The sequence below is a fragment of the Camellia sinensis genome, chromosome 15 (assembly GCF_055761805.1).
Source record: "Camellia sinensis isolate YWXY chromosome 15, ASM5576180v1, whole genome shotgun sequence".
In the NCBI taxonomy this organism is placed as follows: domain Eukaryota; kingdom Viridiplantae; phylum Streptophyta; class Magnoliopsida; order Ericales; family Theaceae; genus Camellia; species Camellia sinensis.
Genome location: NC_138975.1, coordinates 99,746,846 through 99,770,146, shown reverse-complemented (window position 1 = coordinate 99,770,146; position 23,301 = coordinate 99,746,846). Strand labels below are relative to the sequence as shown.

Sequence of the window (23,301 nt, the reverse complement as noted above, 5' to 3'; positions counted from 1 at the left end):
AGGGTGTAAGAGAATTATGTAATTCTCAATACGTCTCACTCGGAGGATACAATACCTGTGCGGCTCGTCTGGTTGCACCAACCTCAAATGAACCGTACATACAATATCGTGCCTGCAAAGAAAACAAACTTAACAGGTACAATATTGTTAGCAACATGCATAATAGTGTACTTGAAATGCGTGACAACGCATAGCAAGTGGGAAGCATAACAATACTGTGAAGGTACGGACATGCAAATGGAGCGCGCGGTCTACGCAGGCAACGAAATTGATCATGAGCATGCGGTCTACGCAAGTAATGAAATTGAACATAAGCATGCGGTCTACGCAAGCAGAACACGCTGTCTACGCAAGCAAAACATGTGGTCTACGCATGTAAAACATGTGGTCTACGCAAGTAATGAACTTGAACAAACATGCGGTCTACGCAAGTAATGAAATTGAACAATCATGCGGTCTACGCAAGAAAAACATGCGGTCTACGCAGGTGACGAAAGTGAACAAACATGCGGTCTACGCAAGCAAAACATGCGGTCTACGCAGGTGACGGGTTTGAACAAACATGCGGTCTACGCAAGGAAATCATGCGGTCTACGCAAGCAAAACATGGGGTCTACGCAGGTAATGAAATTGAACAAGCATGCGGTCTACGCAAGCAAAACATGCGGTCTACGCAAGTGATGAATTTTGAACAAACATGCGGTCTACGCAGATAAAACATGCGGTCTATGCGAGTAATGAAATTGAACAAGCATGCGGTCTACGCAATCAAAACATGCGGTCTACGCAAGTAATGAAATTGAACAAGCATGCGGTCTACGCATATAAAACATGCGGTCTACGTAAGTAATGAAATTGAACAATCATGCGGTCTACGCAAGTAATGAAATTGAACAATCATGCGGTCTACGCAATCAAAACATGCGGTCTACGCAGGTAATGAAATTGAACAAACATGCGGTCTACGCAAGTAATGACGTTGAACAAACATGCGGTCTACGCAAGTAAAAGATGCGGTCTACGCAAGCAAAACATGCGGTCTACACAAGTAGTGTGTATGAGAAGAGTTGAATGTACACATGTAAGTAAAAACATGTCATTCACGATGCTGGAATGTAAAGTACTGTAACACAGCATAATTGAAACGATTTGTGGAATTCACAAGACATGAAAAGGATACGGGACGGGACGTTCTTCGCACGTATCGAGCATTGCTCGCAGAAGTTGTGGCCTGAGGTCAACTCGAAGGTTCACGTTTCAAAAGTGTGCTTTCCCGCATTGTCTCGAGTGATGAAGACGCCAAACCATGTAGTTAACCCGAACAAAGGTGCGGAAGGTGCGTTGACCGCAAGGGGAGTTTTACTGGTATCAATTCTGACACTTTGCTACCCTGCCATTCTATGCTTTACTTTCCTTTTTACTGGTAGTTTAAGCACATTGCGCTGCCTCGGGCAGGTTTTATTTTTTTTCAAAATTACATATTTTGCAAAACACGTGACGGGAATGAAACAACCATTTTGTTCAAAAGGTGTTCCGTTTGTAAATGTTCTATGCATCGCATCGCAAGGTACCACACCACAATGTGAACGAAATTGAACCTATTTTGAACAATGAATATTTGCATCGTAATAATCAGGTAGTGAACCGACTTACAACTCGATAAGCAAAACAAAGACATTATATAACCAAACAAGTGTGAGTACAACTCGATAAACGAATCAAAAGCTCAAAGAGAGTGAAATACAACTCGACAAGCAAATGTACAATAACTTGATAAGCAGACAGGTGTGACTCCGCAAGAATCGATCACCGGGGGAGGGATCGGAGGTGGTGGAGTTCCCCAATCCCTAGCATAAACAGCTCAGGGAACCAGGAGGGAGCCCATCGGCCAGGGGTAGAGGCCATCGGCCGCAAGGAATGGCCATCGGCCAGAAATTTGTTCGGTCGGCAAAAGATGATGGTCGGTCGGCAGAATATTCGCCCGGCCGGCTATGATTAAGGGAATCACCAGAATGTTGACACTTGTCCTCCACCCAACCTTATCTCCTACAAAAGACCCCAGCTTCGTAGTTTTCCTCAATTCCACACTGATTTTCTCTAATGGAAGAGTTTCTTGCTCAAAATCTCACAGCTTGGGTTGCTAGCTTGGATGGCTCGGAAAAGTTGAATTTCCGGGATTTTGGCATAAATGCACTATTCACTCTGGGTCGTACCCCGTTACACCTTCCGTTTCTTCATGCCGCGACGAGGTTTTGGAATCCGATGACGCATGTCTTTAGCTTCGCTGGGCAAGAGATATGTCCTACCTTCGAAGATTTCCGAGCCTTAATGGAGTCCGAGCGTGACGAGGAGCTCCTGCCCCAACTTAATTTTGGCCATGCCCAATCCTTAGGGCGAATGTGTGGACTCAGTATGCGTGACGCTCGGTCTCTGATTTGTGATGGGATGCTGGTCATTTCGAGTTTGATCGATCGGTTTTCTGATGCCGGTGATCGCAACAACCATCGTTGGCAAGGCTTCCGGCAACACGCCCTCAGTTTGTGCATGCTATCTCATTTTCTATTTGTCTTAGGCTTCGGAGGGTCTAGTGTCCGGCTGACCGAGGTTGCCCAAGGCTTGAAGGAGGGCAAGAGCTGTATTGCCATGACTCTGGCTGAGACGTTGATGGGCTTAGACGCCTTTTATCGTCATGAGACGACCAGATTAGCAGGGAGTCCACTACTACTACAGGTAATGTTTCCCACCCAATCTCACATTTGCATTGCTCACATCACTCGGCCCTCAAGCTCGGTCTTTTCTCACAAAACCCTGTTCTCACTTTTCTCTCCTCGTATATCTCTCTATTCTTTATTCTCTCATTTTTCATCCCTTCCCAGGTATGGTTGATGGACAAATTGCAGGTTGCGGACTCTTGCCCAGTGTATTCAGCTCGCGGCTATTTCTTCCGGCACCGTTTAGTCAATGCCCTTGATGAGGGATGGTGGTTCGCTTGGATGTGCCGCTTGTCCGCAGACCGTATTGCTTGGCGGTGCCCATGGCTGAGCCTTCCAGCAATGAGTTACAACATGTCCCGGCAGACTGGGATTCAATTGATTGGTCTCACTCACTGTGCATTCTACTTCCCATTTCGGATTCGGCGCCAATTCGGCCATGATTAGACCTGCCCGCCAGAGGGGATAGAGTATCCTACTGCATTCCCAGCCCGAGGCGCACAGCTTGCTTGGCAGGCCACCGCGTGGAGGACGAGAGAACTCCTGGCCCCCGCTCCTACTTTCAGTTGCACTTTGTCTGATGAGTGCTTGGATTGGCTTAATGAGGAGGCACAGGTCGGGCCCGTCTTGGCGTTAGAGATTTTGACCAGCTCCGGGAGGGGGCGCAGGAGCACCTGACTTGACTGTGCCCCGGATTTATTGCTTTATAAGTACTTTCAAGTTTTCTTTATGAATGTAATAAAAAGCAACTTTGATTGTATGCAAGAGCAGGAGGACTCTATTTTGAAATCAATGAAATTGAAGGTTGTGGTACTGAAAATTTTTCGCTTTGGTCCAAAAATGGTCAAAGTTGTAAAAAGATTATTCTGAACAAAGTCAGCTTTTATTAAAACTTCTCAAAATCATTTTCGATGTGGATCAGAACTGGACACGCCTGAGATCTATCACCGAGATGCACAACCTCGGATTCCTGCAACTGGAAAGTTGCCCCTAGTCTGAAGAGTACCACGGCACTGCATGGCAACGGAAAGTTGCCCCTAGTCTGAATAGCAATGTACTGAAGATTCCAATGGATGCTGATAGACAAAGATGACTGAGATGATCAAATGGACAAAGTTGATCGGGGAAAAGGTTTATGGCTGAACTTCAAGATGAAGCTGCCTACGTATCCCAAAGATGGGAATCAAGCCTTACGTAGTTCAGGCTTAGGTTCACTCGAGTATTTTCACTCTCCTTTTACGCTCTAACTTTTGCCAAGGTCGCCCTTTGCGGGTTTTCAACCTTGCGAGCTCAGTTTTTATATTTTCCAAGTTTTTATGCTCTAACTTTTGCCTAGGTCGCCCTTTCGGGTTTTTGGCCTAGCGAGCCTCTCAAGGGTAATATTTCTTCAACTTGTCCATGTTGATTGGTTGGGAAAATTCCAGGCCATCTAGGTCCATCAGAACCACAGCTCCACCTGACTAGACAGCTTTGATGATGTAGGGACCAGTCCAATTAGGTCTGAACTTGCCCCTTGGGTCGTGGATGGGAGCTCGGTTGTCCTTGAGCACCAAATCTCCTTCCTTTAAATTCCTGGACTTAACTTTCTTGTTGAAAGTCCGGGCAATTCTGCGCTGATAACTTTGAACATGGTACAGTGCTTTCGGCCTTCTCTCATCAAAGAGCATGAGTTCCTCAAACCTGCTCTGCTGCCAATTTGCTTCGGCTATCTGACACTCAGCCAATACTCGTAATGACGGAACCTCAACTTCGATGGGTAGAACGGCCTCCATCCCATAAACCAATGAATACGGAGTCGCTCCGGTAGAAGTCCTAATTGAAGTCCTGTAGCCCCACAGAGCAAATGGCAACTTATCTGGCCAATCCCGGTAGGTTTCCACCATCTTCTGCAGTATATGCTTGATGTTCTTGTTGGCGGCCTCAACTGCTCCGTTGGTTTGCGGCCGGTAGGTGGATGACTTATGAAAAGCCACGTTATATTTCTCCAACAAGTCAATTACTTCCTTCTTAAAGTGGGAACCATTATCCGAAATAATCTCGTTTGGGACCCCGTAGCGACAGATGATGTTGTTTCTGATAAACTTTGCAACGTGCGACGCCTTCAACACGGCATATGATTGGGCCTCGACCCACTTTGTAAAGTAATCTATCGCAACTAGGATGAACTCATGCCCATTCGATCCCTTCGGAGTGACAGCCCCGATCACATCAATTCCCCAAACTGAAAATGGCCATGGTGAAGTCATATTGTACAGCTTCGACGGCGGGATATTCATGCGGTTTGCATGGATCTGACATTTGTGGCATCACCGAACAAAACTGATACAATCCTCCTCCATGGTGGACCAGTAGTATCCTTGTCGAAGGATTTTCCGTGCTAGCATTACTCTGTTCATGTGCGCACCGCACTCTCCCCCATGGATGGCCTCCATCAGGCGCTTCGATTCTTCGGCTTCGACACATAGCTTGTGCATTCCCAAATGGCCTCTCTTATACAGCTTACCCCCACAGATGATGAACTGAACGGCCATTCTTCTGATTGCCCTTTTATCCTTGGCATTTACCCCCGGTGGATATGCTTCCTTCTCCAAGAAGTTCCAAATGTCGTAATACCAGGGGTTTTCGTCCTGAACTTCGTCTATGGCGGCGATTGATTCATACGTCGGTGCAAACTTCTGGTCAATAATGACTGGACGCATCCGGACTCCGGACGGGATGTCTATCATGGAGGATAGAGTTGCTAGTGAATCTGCGAACCTGTTGTTCTCTCTCACTAGGTGAGTGAAATTTAGCTTCTCAAACCGAGGAATTAACAAGTCCAAGGTCTGGTGGTAAATTATCATCTTCTCCTCTTTGACTTTCCAATCTCCTTTTACTTGAGACACAACAAGGTTCGAGTCCCCAATGACGTCCAACCGCCTTGCCCCTAGTTCTAGGGCTGCTTCTAGGCCGGCAATACATGCCTCATATTCTGCTTCATTGTTCGAGACTTTGAACCGGAGCTTGAATGCTAAGGTGATACGGGAATCGTCAGGTGCTATCATTAACACTCCTATCCTATACCCGTACTGGTTTGACGCTCCGTCAAAGTACATCGTCCAAGTTTCATCTTCGACGTGCAGAATGGCTTCATCTGGGAATAGGTACTCAACCGCCTCATCCCCTTCAACCGGGTGGTCGGCAAGGAACTCCGCTACCGCTCTTCCTTTTACTGACTTTCGTGTCACATACTTTAGATCAAATTCAGAAAGCAGCAGCAGCCAACGAGCTAGCCTACCCGTAAGTGCCGGTTTCTTGAAAAGATATTTGATGGGATCCAAGCGTGAAACCAACATTACAGAGTGAGCTAACAGGTAGTGCCGCAGTTTCCTAGTAGCCCATACCAAGGCCAAACAAGCCTTCTCCAGCGGAGTGTAGCGGATCTCGTAATCCAGCATCTTCTTGCTTAGATAGTAGATGGCTCTCTCCACTTTGTCCTCTGATTCTTGCGCAAGCATGCAACCCATCTGTAGACACCCCATTTTTGACCGTCCTCAAGACTTGGACGTCACTGTTTGAACACCCGGTGATCATCCATGTTTGTGTTCGTTTGGAGTTCCCGGACGCCTCGGCTACGCGCTTTGCCTTAGGATCTCCGGACTCGACTCTTTAGTGTCTGGTTTTGCACCAAACACTTGTGCTTTTACCTTGGAGGGAGGATAATGGCTTTTTGGCCATCCTCACTTTCCACCGGCCTTCCCCTAGCATCACCGGCTGTGTAGGGGTTCCACCGGCCATGTTTTCTTAAAATAAATGGCCGGCCGGCACTATATACTGCCGACCGGCACTCTTTTCTGCCGGTGACTTCTTTTGCTGGCCGGTGTGACTCCTTTGCACACTTGAGGCATGGTGCATGCCAGCTGTGCCAGCTGGAATGCACCATCACTCTTCCCCGTGGGGTTTTGGCTGGTATGTGCCTTTGAACCCCTTGGTTCCTTCTAGAAGGATGAACCCTTGGCTAAGCTTCTTGGAGAAGCTTTGCCAGCTGTTTTAGCTTCTCCAAGAAGCCTAGTCTCCTTTGCACCTTCTTGCCCCTTTCACTTGGCTTCTTGGAGAAGCCAAGAACCATTTGCTTAGTCTATATATAGAGCCCTCCTCCCCCATTGTTGAAGGTTGGGAGTTTTAAACCTAAAAACCAGAGCTTATATACATATATCTGCTAGATATATCATCTCTCTCCTCCCTTAGTGTGTGTTTGATGGCCCAGAAGTGCATTTTTACCTTACTTTTGCACTAATACACACACCATTACACCTTGCTCCGAGGTTGAGAGGCTTGGGGGGTTGATTCTTGAGTTTTTGGACTAATTTTGATCAAAAGAAGAGGGCTGGACCAACTGTTCTTCAGAGGATCTTCAAGGGTAACTACTTTGCTTTAGTTTTCCCAAACTTGCACTAGTGTTTTACCTATCTTGCTTGCTGTTTTAAGTTTTGTGCATAACATAAAAAAAGCTTGTATTTTCATGCTTAAGAACTTTAATTAAGGGTATTTTGTGATTTGAGTTCAAACTCACCCTCTTAAGCCTTATTTGGCCCTTTTGGTGCTTCCTTTGTGAGGCCTTGTTTGCTTGAGTGTTTTGGTCTTCTCACCACTGAAAACCAGTGGGTTTTCAGTGGTGAGGAAGGTGGTTTGAAGTCTTGCGTAGGGGAGGGACACCCCTCTCCCTTCATTGTCTTATTTCCTTGCATTTTGGCTTAAAGGGTGACATGCAAGCTTGCTTTGTTTTGGCCCTTTTTCAGAGGTTTTTGGGTGTTTTTAGGTCATATGTCATCTCTATTTTTAGTCGGATTTGTGGCCTTTTGCATGCTTAATATACTTGCTTTACATCCCCCTATTTGGCCTAGAAATGCATCTTGTGTTTAGGCCATGATTCTTGCATGTGTTGGCTTAGTCCCATGAAGGTGTTGGCATTATTTTACCATGTTTAAGGCCTGTTGGCCATCTATTTTAGTCATGCTTGCCTTATTCGGTATCCTCTCTTTGTGTTTTGGCTTGTAAGCTTTAAGTATATTGACCTCCAACATGCATAGCATAGGCCATCCTCATGATTTGCCATCATTTAGGGTCACATTTCAGCCCATAAATCATGCTTGCATGCTTGCATATGTGACCTCTTTCATGTTTTGAGGGTGTGCCCTTTTATGCCTAGAAATGAGCTTTGGTGCATGCATCCCATTGGAGCCATTTAAGCTGCCATATCAGTAGGTTTGGAGTCCATTTTGCATGCTAAGTTCCTGTTTTGGCTTGTCCAATTCACGCCATGAGTGGTCATGTTGTTGGAAGTGAAATGCCCCCTTTTGTGCCTTAACCTTAGGACCTTTGGTTTGCTTGTTGGCATGAGTATTTGTCAACCTTTTTAGGCACTTTTGGTCACTGTTTTGGGGAGGATCAAGGTCTCTCCTTTTATGGTTCAAGGCCCCTTTGCATGCTTGTCTCATGTCCATTGCATAATTGCTTCATTAAGTGTTGTAATATGTTGACCCTATTGCTTAAATTGTCCATGTTTGCATTACATTTGCATCTTGCTTGCATAGCATTGCATATTTGCCATAATAGTTGCATGGCATTTGGCATGCCTCGCATAATTAGTATCATGTTGCATTTTGAGCCATGTGAGCATAACATGCATTGCATTACTTGGTTTGGGATGTCAAACCAAGTGTGAGGGTTAAGGAGCGTTCATACTATAAGTGATGCAACGTGCCTTAACTCTCGGTCACCGGGACCTTTGACTTCGACATGATAAGGCCTTGGTCCTCATTTGTGTGTTGCATGCATTTTTACATCAAATGGCAAGCTTGATCTCTTGGGCTATCATGCACAATTGGTGGCTCGAGGGTCGAGGGCCATGCTTCCCCGAGTTCAACACATGATGGGAAACATGACCAAGCTCACATGTGCCTGAAATCCTATGCCATATGCTGTCTGTCCTCTGTTGCTGTCAAAACTGTCTTCTGCAGGAAGTTTCTGCCGACCGGCATAATTCATTGCCGATCGGCCATTGGTGAATGGCCGATGACTCAATCAGCAGCCGATGGGAGTTATACACTGCCGGTGGGAATTTCCCCCAGCCGGTGGTACTCTACAGTATGCAACAAACCTGTCCCAGAATTTTGGCATTTTTCAGAGAAGCAAGGCAGTAAAAACAGAGGCAGCAATGGATATGGTGCGGGCTTTCCGGGCGAGACGGGTTTGAGCATGCATCATTCGCGCATCCCGAGGTGGGGGCTGTGGCCGCCTTTCTTTTGTTTGCACTCATTCTGTTAAGTAAATTAGAAATTCTGTAATAATTTATTTGCTTGTCATTCGGACTGTAATATTTATTTGGACCCTCCGAGTGAGGGCAATTGTGTAATAAGTGTGCGTGAGTGTGTGTATGCCTTCCAACCTCACGTCTTTCTTCCCTTTTATTTACCTGCTTATGATGGTAGGCTAGGGCATATTTAAAATTAGCATACCTTATGCTATGCATGCGTGCATTCATGCATTTGTATTGCATGCATCAGGCTCGGTACATCACGCTAACTGCACTTGTACTTCAATTCCAAATTGAATACGTGCATCAATTGATCGCATTTCACATGCCATGCTTAGGTTAACCGAGCCTACTTTGATTGCATCCTATATGTGTTACATTAGGCAATTTAACATGGACTAGGATCACGCATGTTTACTAACTAGTTTATTGTTTTGGCATGGAGTACATTGTAAGTATTTATGCTTTAGCATACCGCATGCGTGCGAGTGTTGCCATGACAGTATGCTTGCCATGCGGCTAAATGCTTATGTGATAAATTGTTTGAATGCCTGTGGGTGAAGGTTGGATTGTCTGAGTTGGAAAAACTCGTTGAAATCCGTATTTTAGCCTACTTGCGAGTAGCAAATTCCAAAATGTGTTTCAAAGACAAACGGATATGCAATGCTTATTTCCAAATTAGGCGATCTAGTCTATACTTGTTTGTTGTGCGCATAACATAGTAATGCTAGGCTAATAAATGGAATAAGAACATATAACGTTTTCAAAAATGGATATCACGGTTAGTAGAGGCCGATCTTCGGATCGGGCGAGAGGGGGTGCTCACAGCTGACCTTCCCCAATCGTACCCAAGCTCCCGAGCCGAGGCAACTTTGGTGATGACGGACACGTGGCCTTAGGCAACGAGTCAGGGTTTCCTAAATTTCCCAAAATAAAACATTTAGGTGGCGACTCTGTATCTGGCAAAGCAGTCCATGTTTGGCACTTCTTTTCTAAAAATCTGTTTTCTCAAAACGATTTGCCAGATTTGGACTCTTTGGTTTAGATTAAGAACCGTGACAATTTGAGAGTCCTGAGCTGTAGTGACCCCAAATGAACAGAACGGGACTCACCCTCCCGGGGCGTTCGGGGACGTCTACACCATTGTGGTCTTAGTCACCGAAAGATACAATATCAGTGGTCTCCCCTGCTCTGGCGGCGATAGCACGGGCGGGTTGTGTAAATATTCTTTGATCTGTTCAAAAGCTGCTTGACATCGGCCGTCCCATTGGAATTTCTTTTCTTTCTTCAGGAGACCAAAATGTGGTTCACAAGTCAAGGTTAGTTTTGAAATAAACCGTCTTATGAATTGCACTTTACCTAGAAAGCCTCGCACCTCCTTTTCAGTCCTTGGTGGTGGCATTTCTAAGATGGCCTTGATTTTTGAAGGGTCGACCTCGATGCCCCTTTGTGTAATCAGAAACCCCAGCATTTTTCCCGCTGTAACACCGAATGTACACTTCTGAGGATTTAGCCGCAACCGAAATTCTCTGATCCTTTGGAAGAACTTTTGCAAGGCGGTGTAGTGGCCTTCTCTTTCTTTGGACTTGACAATCATGTCGTCCACGTACACCTCAACCTCTTTGTGGATCATGTCATGCAATATTGTGGTTGCAGCCCGTTGATATGTGGCCCCAGCGTTCTTCAGCCCAAACGGCATCACTCTGTAACAGTATGTCCCACACGGGGTGGTGAAAGCAGTCTTCTCCCGGTCTTCGGGTGCCATCACTATCTGATTGTAGCCTGAGAAACCATCCATAAACGAGAGCAAAGCACGCCCCGCTGTAAAATCCACCAACTCATCAATATGTGGCAAGGGGAAGTCGTCCTTCGGACTAGCTCTATTCAAATCCCTGAAATCCACGCATACTCGGATCTTGCCATCCTTCTTCGGCACTGGAACAATGTTGGCCAACCAAGTCGGGTATTCGGATACTAACAGGAAGCCTGCATCGATTTGCTTGGTGACCTCTTCCTTAATTTTGATGGCCCAGTCCGGACGATTCCTTCTGAGCTTCTGTTTGATCGGTCGGGCCTCGGGGTCGAGAGGGATCCGGTGCTGTACAGTCACAAGACCGATTCCAGGCATGTCTTCGTAGGACCACGCGAAAACGTCTTTAAAATCTTTTAATAAAGCGACTAAGCGCTCGCGTTCCTCCGAAGACAACGTGGACCCGATCTCGACCAGCTGCGGGTCCTTCTCAGTACCAACATTCACAGTAGTGATTTCATCCATTAAGGGTTTAACAAATCTTTCCTGCTCTTGATCAATTAATCGTTGCAAAACTAGAGGAATTTCTTCCTCGTCGTTTTCATCAAAATTTTGAAAATCCTGATTTAAGCAATAAATCAAAGGCACAGAAAAATACTCAGAAACCACATCCACATCATTCTTATTAAATACTTCCAAGCCGTCCGATTCTTCTGTTACAACAGACTCAAAAGAGAAAGAAAATGACGACCTAGACAGGACTGTGGCATCTGGGTTGTCACCCTTAGGAATACCGGACTCAGACTCAGTTGAGCTGGAACCTGATTCCGACTCACAAGATTCGGTGGAATCAGATTCCGGCTCACTACCTGACCCGGTGCTGCTTGATAAAAATCCCTCTTCATATTGCCAGACGAGAGAGGGTGCAATGGATGCATCCAAAATAGTTGATGGTAGGCCCGCAGCCGTTTCATTCCCGATCATGCATACCGAGCAGTTATCCCCCAAGCACTTCTGTACGATCGGAGGATCTGAAAGTAGACATGCCAGTGCTACCCCCATTTCAATCTCGGCGCCTTCGGAATCCGCTTCCTTACTTTGCTCAGCCTCGGCTAGTAGATCTGCCTGCCCTTCGGTGACGTCATTCTCAGGTAGCTGCAGGTCAAAGAAAATCTCAAACCCCGGTACGCGCTTCCTCCCCGCGTTCAGCCACGGCTCTGGGAAGCCACAAAATAGAAAGTCCTCCCCCTCCCGGATGAAGCGTCCGTTTAGGGTACCCTGAATGGGCCGGTGCATTATGTCAAAGGGCTTCCCCATCTATTTCGCTCTGGCTCTTCTGGCCATTTCCTTTCCTCTCCTTATCCAGTCCTCTTTGGTGGGTAGATAACCCAATCCGAAGGTATGAGGGTTGTGTGGCACTTCGGCCAATGCTGCGACGCCTTTCCGGCCGCTCTTTCCCAATCCCATCCCGGGGATGTGTTGGAGCTTGTTCATAAGGTAGACTGCTTGAGCACTGACATATACCCCTTCATTAGCTGCCATGATGTCCTGTACGACCCGAGCCTCAGCCAAGGTAAAACCTGATATGAACACATCTTCCATACCGTGCTCGATTTCTAGAACAGGCGTAGATACCTCCGGCGGCGGATGAATCGATGAATTCCCGAAAACAATGGCTACTCCCTTCTCGTAGGGGTATTTCACCACTTGATGTAGGGGGGAGGAGACCACCTTTACCTGATGCAGCCACGGCCGCCCCAAAAGCGGGTTGAAAGTTGTAGGAACCTCCAAGACATGGAAATCTATCTCATGCTGTCCCGACCCAACCTTTGTTTGAATCTTAACTGTTCCCATTACTTCCCGGCTTGTGTTATCATATGCCCGAATCACCTGGGCCGTTGGCACAAAGTCCGCGATTTTCAAACCGATCGCGTAGGCTGTCCTTGCCGGACAGACATTGATGGCGGACCCTGTGTCGACAAGCACCACGGGTATCCATTTATCTCTGCACTCCACGGAGATGTAGAGTGGCTTGTTATGGTTCGCACCCTCAGGTGGCAGTTCTTTGTCAGAAAAGGTCAACATCGGGGTAGCTCCTCCCGAAAAGACTAGGCCCACCAGCTGTTCAGGCGTGGTGTCTATAGAAAGCTTGGCTTTGTCCATGGCTGAAAGGACAGCCTGTCTATGTACTTGAGAAGCCATAAGCAGCCCCCCGATGGAGATGTCTGCTTGTATCTTTTTCAATTGTCTCAATATGGCCTCATCTTCGAGTTGCTTTTCTTTTTGCTTCTCTGCCTCCCTATCTTTTCCAGACGCCTCTGGTTGATCTAGGTGTGGAGGCTTGAAATACCGTCCACTCCTAGTCATGTGATCGACTTCGTCGATATACCAGGTATCATCTGGTTGGTTACTCCCCCAATCTTCGTCTATGTGGGCAAGACATAGATCATCATCCTCCCACCACATTCCATCTGCTGCTGACAGGCACCTGTCCGGTTCGGGCATGACTGTTCTCTTACTCGCAGCACCTTCTATTCCTATGCTCGCGGCATTCTCCCTTTCTGTACTCGCAGCAGTCTCAATCCCCACATGGGCTTTTGCCTTCCTGATTCTCTCGGAATCTTCGAATCTTCCCTGTTCCGGCTGTGTCAATGCAGCCGACTGTTCAATAATCCTCGTACTCGAAATGCTCCAATCTCGAGCGAAATTCTTGACACCGGCGCTCTCCGACGATGCACTCTGTTCTCTAACCCTTCCGGCTGTCACTGATATTCTTGCCACTGCCGGGCCTTGTTGTGGCTGAAGCTCCTCCACCACATCTGGTTGATCGTTTAACCATCCTGTAGCCTCTGTTGATTCCTCATAATCGAACCAGTTGACGGCTAAATCCCCTGGATCTTGGTTACTGTAAAACTGGAGCTTGGCAAGGTCCTCTTCCATAGCCGTTACATCATCCGTTCCCTGTCCCAAACTGTCCCCTTGGATCACACACAACTCCCCCTATGTTGGTAGTTCCATACCTGGCCTGTCCTGGCCTATTGACAAAATGTAGTCACTCGGACTATAAGCATTCCCAACACCACTCCCAGATTCCGCGGACTCTGGCTCAACAACCCCCTTCTCCTTTGGAGTCTTCTCTCTCCTGTTCTCAATAGTCACCACCGTTGGCTTAGGTTAGGTTAGGGAGATGTCCATCATGCACAAATCGGTGCAATCGGGAAGGAACACTTCCGGCTTAGGCAGGTGGGAAGGAGTGATATAGATGCTAGGATCATAAGGCACGACCCCAGCTTGGATGAAGTTGACTCTTTTGGATGGTGGAGATTGGTTATGTGTGGGGAGAGGGTTTGTAGTAACGTTGGGTTTCTCGGGAGGCAAAATCACCCCGTTGTCGATGAGATCTTGAATCTCATGACGCAATCGGAAGCACAGGTCGGTGTCATGACCGTGTTGTTGGTGAAATGCACAATATTTGGCTAGGTTGTGGGCAGCGGGGAGTCTTTCTGGTAAGGGCCGCGGCTCTAGGGGCTTCAGATGCCCTTTTCTGATTAAGACCCCCAAAGCTTTGGACAGGGGCATATAAAGTGGAGCGAAGGTTCTGGTGTTTTTGGGTGGGTATTTGACTGTTTGTGGGTTGCTTCCGAACGCACTGGAGAATGGTGCGGCTGCCATAGTTCTTCAGGGAGGGTTGGTGGTGACCATACTCACTTCGGAGGTCCTGGTAGTTGTAGTGCCACTCGGGCCTGCATTAGTGTTACGGTTGAAAGTTCTGCGGGGTTGCTCCCGGTCATTATCAATTAAGCCTTGCTTTAAGGCATCCTCAATCTGCACCCCCATTTCATGTAGATCTGAAAAGGTAAGGAAGGGGAGTACAATCATCTTCTACATTAACTTCGGCTGAAGATTGCGCACAATCATCCGAATCTGGTCTTTGTCTGTGGGCCTTAAGGTCATCATCGAAGCCTTAGCCCGCCATCTGGTTACGAATTCTGAGAAACTCTCTTTGGGTTCTTGCCTCGTTGTCTTGAGATCCCGGGTCATAATCTCGATTTGTGTATTGTATGAGTACTGCAAGATGAAGGCCTCAGCCATCTCGTCCCAACTTCTCTTGACGTCATCCTCCAATTTGGCATACCATATGGCTGCTACACCCGACAGGGTCCGGCCAAATAGAGACAGCTTCTGCAGTCTAGTGAGGCCCATTGGCCTTAGGATGTCTAAAAACAATCTTAGGTGCACCATGGGGTCTCCAGAGCCATCAAATCGATCAATGTGCGGCATCTTGAATCTGTCAGGCAGCGTCACGGCTGCGTCGGTATAGCCATCTTCAATGTCAGGGATAGTCTGGACTCCTTGGGATCTTTTGAACAGCTTTTCGAGCTTGCTCAGCTATAATGCTGTGGGATCTGTCTCGAACTCGAAAGGAGAGTCCGGTAGGTTAGTGGGTGTTTTGGATAACTGGGGTTGGATTTGGGGTAGGGTCGGGGGTGGAGGTGGTCCTATGGGAATGTCCGTGTCATTCTGAACATTAGCTGTCTACCCGAGGGTAGGAATTCCTGGCTTGGGAGGAACTTGTTGCGAAGCAGATGCTCCGTTTTGCTATTGTAACCTCATGATTAACTCTGCTTGTTCGCTCACAACCGTGGCCTGCTGCTTGGCGAACTCTGCCTGCCGAACAGCATCTTGCTGCATCATTTTCATGCTCTCTTGGAGTTGGCGCACCATCTCCTCTAAACTAGCTATACTGTTTTGTTCTGACTAAATTATCGGTATATGTTCCCTCTCTGTGGGTGAAACAGGACCCTAATCTCTACTGTACACAGTTGGGGTAGATAAAGCCCTCTGTATTGACTGTTGAACTGATGCCCTCTGCCTAGCTGTCCTCCGTCTAGTAACCGCGGGTAGAGAGTGGTACACTGGTTGTCCGTCTACCAGATCCTCAGATCGATGGAGCCGACGACCTCTAATCCAGAGTGCTTGGGGAATATCTACCGGGTTAGAAGCAATGGTGCTAAACTACCTAGCAAAAGATAAATAAAGCAGTAAATAAACAAACAATCGGACAACACAACGGCGTAAAGTAAACATATACAACGCACAGTTAGGTATAACACACAGTTGGTAAGCCGAATACACTGTTCCTCGATACTGATCACTGTTCCCCAGAATCACTGTTCCCAAAACTGAACCTGGTACCCGCAGATAACTGGTTCTCATAAACTGATATTGATGCCCTCAGGTCTAATACTCAATCTTGCAAACTGATATGTACGTCCTTGTAGAGATACACTCTAAAAGCACATAACAAGTAAAGAGAGCCAAAAAAACCCCTATGTTGGGGTAGGGTTTCCCTGTCCTATTTTGTCAGGAGCTAGGGTTTCACTACGCACGCAGCGGTTTTCAAATAACCTAACATCGGGTAAGCAACCTGTCCTAGCTTGGAATGGTCACTATAGATCCGAATATGCACTAGGTCGAATGGTCGAAAAGGGTGCCCCGGTAAAACCGGGGTTTGTGTTCCCATGCTGTCAGAGCCCATAACCGGTCAGCCTTATGGTCATGCCTTGACAAGACAAGCCTCCGGCAAACCGTTCAGGAATGACAGATGGCAAACACGGTGTCCTAGGCGCACCAATGCAAATGCAATACAAAGAAACACACAAGTGTAGTCAAAAACAGATATCATGAGTTCGAGTCAAGTTCTCTAAATCCCTAGCAGAGTCGCCAGAAACTGTAGACGTCCCCGAACGTCCCGGGGAGGAACGAGTCCCCCGTTCCGTTCGATATTGGGCTCACTACAGTTCAGGACTCTAAAATTGTCACGGTTCTAAGTCTGAACCAAAGAGTCCAAATCCGGCAAATTGTTTTGAGAAAACAGATTTTTAGAAAAAGAAGTGCCAAATATGGACTGCTTTGCCAGATACAGAGTCGCCACCTAAATATTTTATTTTGGGAAATTTAGGAAACCCTGACTCGGTGCCAAAGGCCACGTGTCCGTCATCACCAAAGTTGCCTCGGCTCGGGAACTTGGGTACGATTGGGGAAGGTCAGCTATGAGCACCCCTTCTCGCCCGATCCGAAGATCGGCCTCTACTAACCGTGATATCCGCTTTTGAAAACGTTATGTGTTCTTATTCGGTTTATTAGTCTAGGATTACTATGTTATGCGCACAGCAAACAAATATAGACCAAATCGCCTAAATTGGAAGAAAACATTTCATGCTTGTTTTGAAAAATGGTTTGCTACTCGCAAGTAGGCTAAAATGCAGGTTTTGCCACCATCGAGTGGGCTTTTAGAAAATATGGTTTTGCCACTATCCAGTGGGCTTTAAAACTCACAGTTTTAATGCGTTGTCCCAATTTAGGTAATTTAACCTCCATCCACAGGCATTCAAGCAGTTATATCACATAAGTAGCTAGCCTCATGGTAATCATACTGTCATGGCAACACTCACACGCATGCAAGGATGCTAAAGCAAAAGAACTTACAGAGTACTCCAAGCCAAGACAGGAACTAGTTAGTAATCACATGCATGATCCTAGTTCATATTTGAAATGGCTAATGCAACACATGCAAAGATGCAATCCAGACAGGCTCAGCTATCCTAAACATGGCATGTGAAATGCTGCAATTAACACATATTCAACTTGGAATTGAAATACGAGTGCAGTTAGCATGATGTACCGAGCCCGGTGCATGCAAGACAAATGTATGGATGCACGCATGCATAGCATAAGGTATGCTAATTTAAATATGCCCTAGTCTACCATCATAAGCAGGTAAATAAAAGGGAAGAAAGACGTGGGGTTGGAAGACATACACACACTTACGTACACACTTATTACACAATTGCCCTCACTCGGAGGGTCCAAATAAATATTACAGTCCGAATAATAAACCATAAATTATTACAGAATTTCTAATTAATTAACAGAAAGAATACAAAAAAAGAAGAAAGGTGGCCACAGCCCCCGTCTCGGGATGCGCGAATGATGCATGCTCGAACCCGCCTTGCCCAGAAAGTCCATACCATACCACTGCTGCCTCTGTTTACACTGCTGCCTTTGTTTACACTACCCTGCTTCTCTGAAAAACGCCAAAGTTCTGGGACAGGTTCCTTGCACACTATAGAATACCATCGGCTGGAGGAAATGCCCACCGGCCATATATAATTTCCATCGGCTGCTGTTGGAGTTATCGGCCATTCACCAATGGCTGGTCGGCATTGAATTCTGTCGGTCGGCAGAAACTTCCTGCAGAAGACAATTTTGACAGCAACAGAGGACAGACAGTATATGGCATGGGATTTCAGGCACATGTGAGCGTGGTCATGTTCCCCATCATGTATTGAACTCAGGGGAGCATGGCCCTCGATCCTCGAGCCATCAATTGTGCATGAATAGCCTAAGAGATCAAGGTTGCCATTTGATGTAAAAATGCATGCAACACACAAATGAGGACCAAGACCCTATCATGTCGAAGTCAAGGTCCCCGGTGATCGAGAGTTAAGATGCGTTACATCACTTATAGTATGAACGCTCCTTAACCCTCACACTTGGTTTGACACCCCAAACCAAGTAATGCAATGCATGTCATGCAAACATGACTCAAAAATACAACATGAGATTAAGATGCAAGGCATGCCAAATGCCATACAACTACCATGGCAAGTATGCAATGCTAGGCATGCAAGATGCAAATGCAATGCAAACATGGGCGATTTAAGCAATAGGATCATCATGTTACAACACCTAATGAAGCAATCATGCAACAAACATGAGACAAGCATGCAATGGTGGCCTTAAACCACCAAGGGGGCAGACCTCAATCCACCTCAAAACAGTGACCAAAATTGCCCAAAATGGTGGACAAACACTCATGCCAACACGCAAGCCAATGGACCTAAGACTAAGGCACAAAAGGGGGCACTTTACTTCCACTAACATGACCATTCATGGCATGAATTAGACAAGAAAAAATAGAATCCTAGCATGCAAAAATGGACTCCAAAACCCACTAATATGGCAGCTTAAGTGGCTCCAATGAGATGCATGCACCAAAACTCATTTCTAGGCATGAAAGGGCAAATCCTCAAAGCATGAAAGAGGTCACACATGCAAACATACAAACATGATTTATGGACTGAAATATGATCCTAAATGATGCCAAATCATGAGGATGGTCTAAGCTACGCATGCTAGAGGCCAATATGCTCAAGGCTTACAAGCCAAAACGCAAAGAGAGGACACCAAACATGGCAAGCATGACTGAAACAGATGGCCAACAAGCCTTAAACATGGTAAAGTAATGCCAATACCTTCATGAAATTAGGCTAACACATGCAAGAATCATGACCTAAACACAAGATGCATTTCTAGGCCAAATAGAGGAATGTAAAGCAAGTATGTTAAGCATGCAAAAGGGCACAAATTCGACCAAAAACAGAGATAACATGTGACCTAGAAACACCAAAAAAACTCTTAAATAGGGCCAAAATCAATCACGCATGCATGTTGCCCTTTAAGCCAAAAGGCAAGGAAATGAGGCAATGAAGGGAGAGGGGTGTCCCTCCCCTATACAAAACTTCAAACCACCTTCCTCACCACTGAAAATCTACTGGTTTTCAGTAGTGAGAAGACTAAAACACTCAAGCAAACAAAGCCTCACAAAGGAAGCACCAAAAAGGCCAAATAAGGCCTAAGAGAGTGAGTTTGAACTCAAACCACAAAACACCCTTAATGAAAGTTCTTAAGCATGAAAATATAAGCTTTTTTTATGTTATGCACAAAACCTAAATCAGAAAGCAAGATAGGTAAAAAACTAGTGCAAGTTTGGGGAAACTAAAGCAAAGTGATTACCCTTGAAGAACCTTTGAAGAACAGTTGGTCCAGCCCTCTTCTTTTGATCAAAATCAGTCCAAAAGCTCAAGAATCAACCCTCAAAGTGACTCAATCTCGGAGCAAGGTGTAATGGTGTGTGTATTAGTGCAAAAGTAAGGTAAAATGCACTTTTGGGCTACCAAACACACACTAAGGGAAGAGAGAGAAGGAAATATAAAGAGAGATGATGTATCTATATGTAAGCTCTGGTTTTTCTTTCAAACTTGCCAACCTAGAACAAGGAGAAGACCTCCCCTCTTATAGAAGTCCCCCTTGCAAAGCTTTCCAAACAAGCTTGCTTAGAGGGAAATCCCTCCATACACGTGTATGGAGGGGAACAGAGTGGGTGCCAGCTATCACAGCTGGCACAAAATATCTACAAAAAGTAGATGAACAGTAGTCGGCTGCTCAAAATTGCCATTTTGACAAAATGGACTGTCGACCGGCAACAAATAATGCCGACCGGCAATATACATTGCCGATGGCAACAAAACACCAGCCGGTGGCCCCTGGCCATGGCCAGTGATGTGTGGGGATGCCTCACAAGGTATTCCCTGCCCCTCCAAGGAAAAACACAAGTGTTCGGTGCAAAACCAGACACTAAACAGTCGAGTCGAGAGATCCTGAGGCCAGGCGCGCGAGCCGAGACCTTCGGGAACTCAAGATGAACACAAACATGGATGATCACCGAGTGTTCAAACGGTGACTTCCAAGTCCTGAGGACGGTCAAAAATGGGGTGTCTACAGTACTAAGACATAACTTGTCAATATTCGCTTCTTAATTGTAACAACATTTACAAGCGTTCCAGTTACCCCGTTTTCTTAACAACATAATTCACAGCTTAACAATAGAATCGTCCATTCACAATGTTCAATTATCAATGACAATACAACGTGTTACATCGCATAACCCATTCTACCATAATACTCGTAGACCATCTCTAGCAACAAGCAATGCCATCCTCCACCGATGGCCAAAGACAAAACTCTAGACGCCAATCATATATTCAGAAATAATAAATACGCCCATAAGAAATCCCATCATCCCGTTCATCGTAAACCCTTCAAGGTTTATAAAAATAACTTGTTCATTTTATTTTGAAAATCAAACTTTACTTCTCCAAATCCCAACAAGCACCACAATGGCCACATCCACCAACATTAGCCTAAACACCTCAATCATTCATAAACCACCATATCACAACCCCATTTCTATTCAACATTAAACTTCTCTTTGACATTCCAAGTTAATAAATGATATACCAAACCTTCCCAATTTATGTTCTAAACATGATTTGTGACCCACAATCAATTACACATAAACCCACACACTCACCATTTTAAACCCATGTTTAGAACATGATTTGTGACCCACAATCAATTACACATAAACCCACACACTCACCATTTTAAACCCAAATCCGCCCATATGCTTTTTAACAAAATCAACCACCAACTATGGTTTTTAACATAATCAAAATACCACAAGTCTATCTATAAAGAAGTATTGAGGAGAAGCTCAAGAATCCTTACCACTTGAAGCAAAGAGGAGAAAAGCCGAAAATCTGCCGGCGATGAAAACACGATCCACTTAGATCAAAATGGAGCCCTTGCGACCCTTTATGTTTTGATCTATAGGACCAGGGGTAGGAAATGGGTGTAACTAGATGAAATCCAAGCTTTAAGGTCCAAGAAACCCTACCAATGGCGGAAAGGGAGAGAGAAAAGCAAAAAGTTACTTTTTCGGCGTACTGCGACCTTATAAAGATGCACGGCCCACTCGAGCGTGGAAACTGACGCTCGAGTGCCAGACATAAAGGTCCGCTTAGGCATGAAAAGTTGCGCTCGAGCGTGGAATACCCACTTCTAGAATTTTTGCAGATGAAGGCCCCGCTTGAGCGCAAGAATGTCCACTCGAGTGGAGGAGCAAAATTAGTGAAGCTCGCCGAGTGTAAGAATGTCCACTCGAGTGGAGAAGCCAAAATCTGGGCAACAAATGTTTGGCAAAACAAGCAACCAACCTGTTCCAAACGCACAACTACAACCCGATAACTACAATAAGGGAAAGACAAGGGAAACAAGATAAGAATAACCATAAAAGGCAAAGAAACCCGGATCCAAATCATCAACAGATCGAATTCAAACTGGGGTCGCTATAAGAATAATCTTATTTATGTGTATATATACATATAAAATTAATTTTTTAATAATAAATTTTTGAATATAGTGAACCAACTATATATATATCATATTCATTATAAATAATGAAATTTGGGTTGACAAATTTAAAACCAAATATTGATCAAATTTAAAATAATATTGTTCAATCTCCTAAAATTTTGTGTACTATACTCATGTTGTTCGAGTTTCATGTTACAACTAATTTATGTCTTTTTACATATATTTGAAATGCAGAGCAATTGGAGATCCCAAAAGATAAAAAGACAAGAGAATTGTTAGACTAAAATGACATGTCGGAAATGAAGTACTCATGGAATGCAATGTGTGAAGTGATGAGACTTGTTCCTCCTCAACAAGGAACCTTCAAAGAAGTCTTCACTAACTTCACATATGCTGGTTACACAATTCCAAAGGGCTGGAAGGTGTGTAAACATATATCAAATGAAGCTTGTGTATTTCTTTTCAAGCTAGCTCATTATTCAATGATCTGGAACTGTCACATCATCTTTTGTTCTAACTAATTATAAAAATAAAATGAGATTTTAAATCCTATCTTTTAATCTTGTTGAGAAGGAAGGTTTCGAATGAGTGGAATCTTGGGTCTTTCTTTTGTGTTATTGGTTGTTAGGTAGGTGTATAGGCTTATTGACTTTAAATCACATCATCTTTTCAACCGTTACTCTCTAGCCTATGGTTTTTAATTTTCTTTCTCTAAAATAATATATATATATATATATATATATATGTGTGTGTGTGTGTGTGTGTGTGTGTGGGACATAACTATTTTTGTAGTCATCTTTTTTATTTTTTTTTTCCTTTTTCTATTTTAAGAAAACCCCTAACAACTTTGTTAACATGGTTGATTGATCATAAGTGATTAGAACAAAAGATAATATATAATTTTGAACTATTAAATAATTTTTCTTTACTAGTTATCACAACTAATTTGTGAGTGTTGTTTGCAGGTATATTGGACAGTTAACACAACAAACAAGAGCTCTAAGTCTTTTCGCAATCCAAGAAAATTTGATCCATCAAGGTACGAAGGTAGAGAAGCATCAGCTCCATACACGTACGCTCCATTTGGAGGTAGGCCTAGACTTTGCCCTAGAAAAGAGTATGCTCATTTAGTAGTGCTAACTTTGATCCACAATGTGGTGAAGAAGTATAAATGGGAGGTACTTTTTCCGAAGGAGAAGGTTTTTGGTGATATGGTGCCAATGCCAGAAAAAGGAGTTCTAATTTGCCTCCACCCCCATTAATGTTTTTAATAATGTTAAACAAATAAAATATTCATATTTGTGATCTTTTGCAATTTTTTTGTATGGAGTAAAAACATACATTATTGTGACTAAAAATTTCAAAAATGTTCCTATTATTTCATTTTGTTTGAATTTTATGCATAAAAATTTTATACGTAAAACACTTTTCTAGGATTTATTCATGTATGTGATAAACTTTCTATGCCATTCAATTTGGACTTC

At 44.9% G+C, this 23,301-nt stretch overlaps 1 pseudogene; it reads left to right on the top strand.

Annotated features, from left to right (window-relative positions):
• The window catches only part of LOC114285484 (beta-amyrin 28-monooxygenase-like), a 49,588-nt pseudogene extending 26,509 nt beyond the window's left edge, over positions 1-23,079 (top strand).
• Positions 23,080-23,301: the final 222 nt, after the last annotated feature.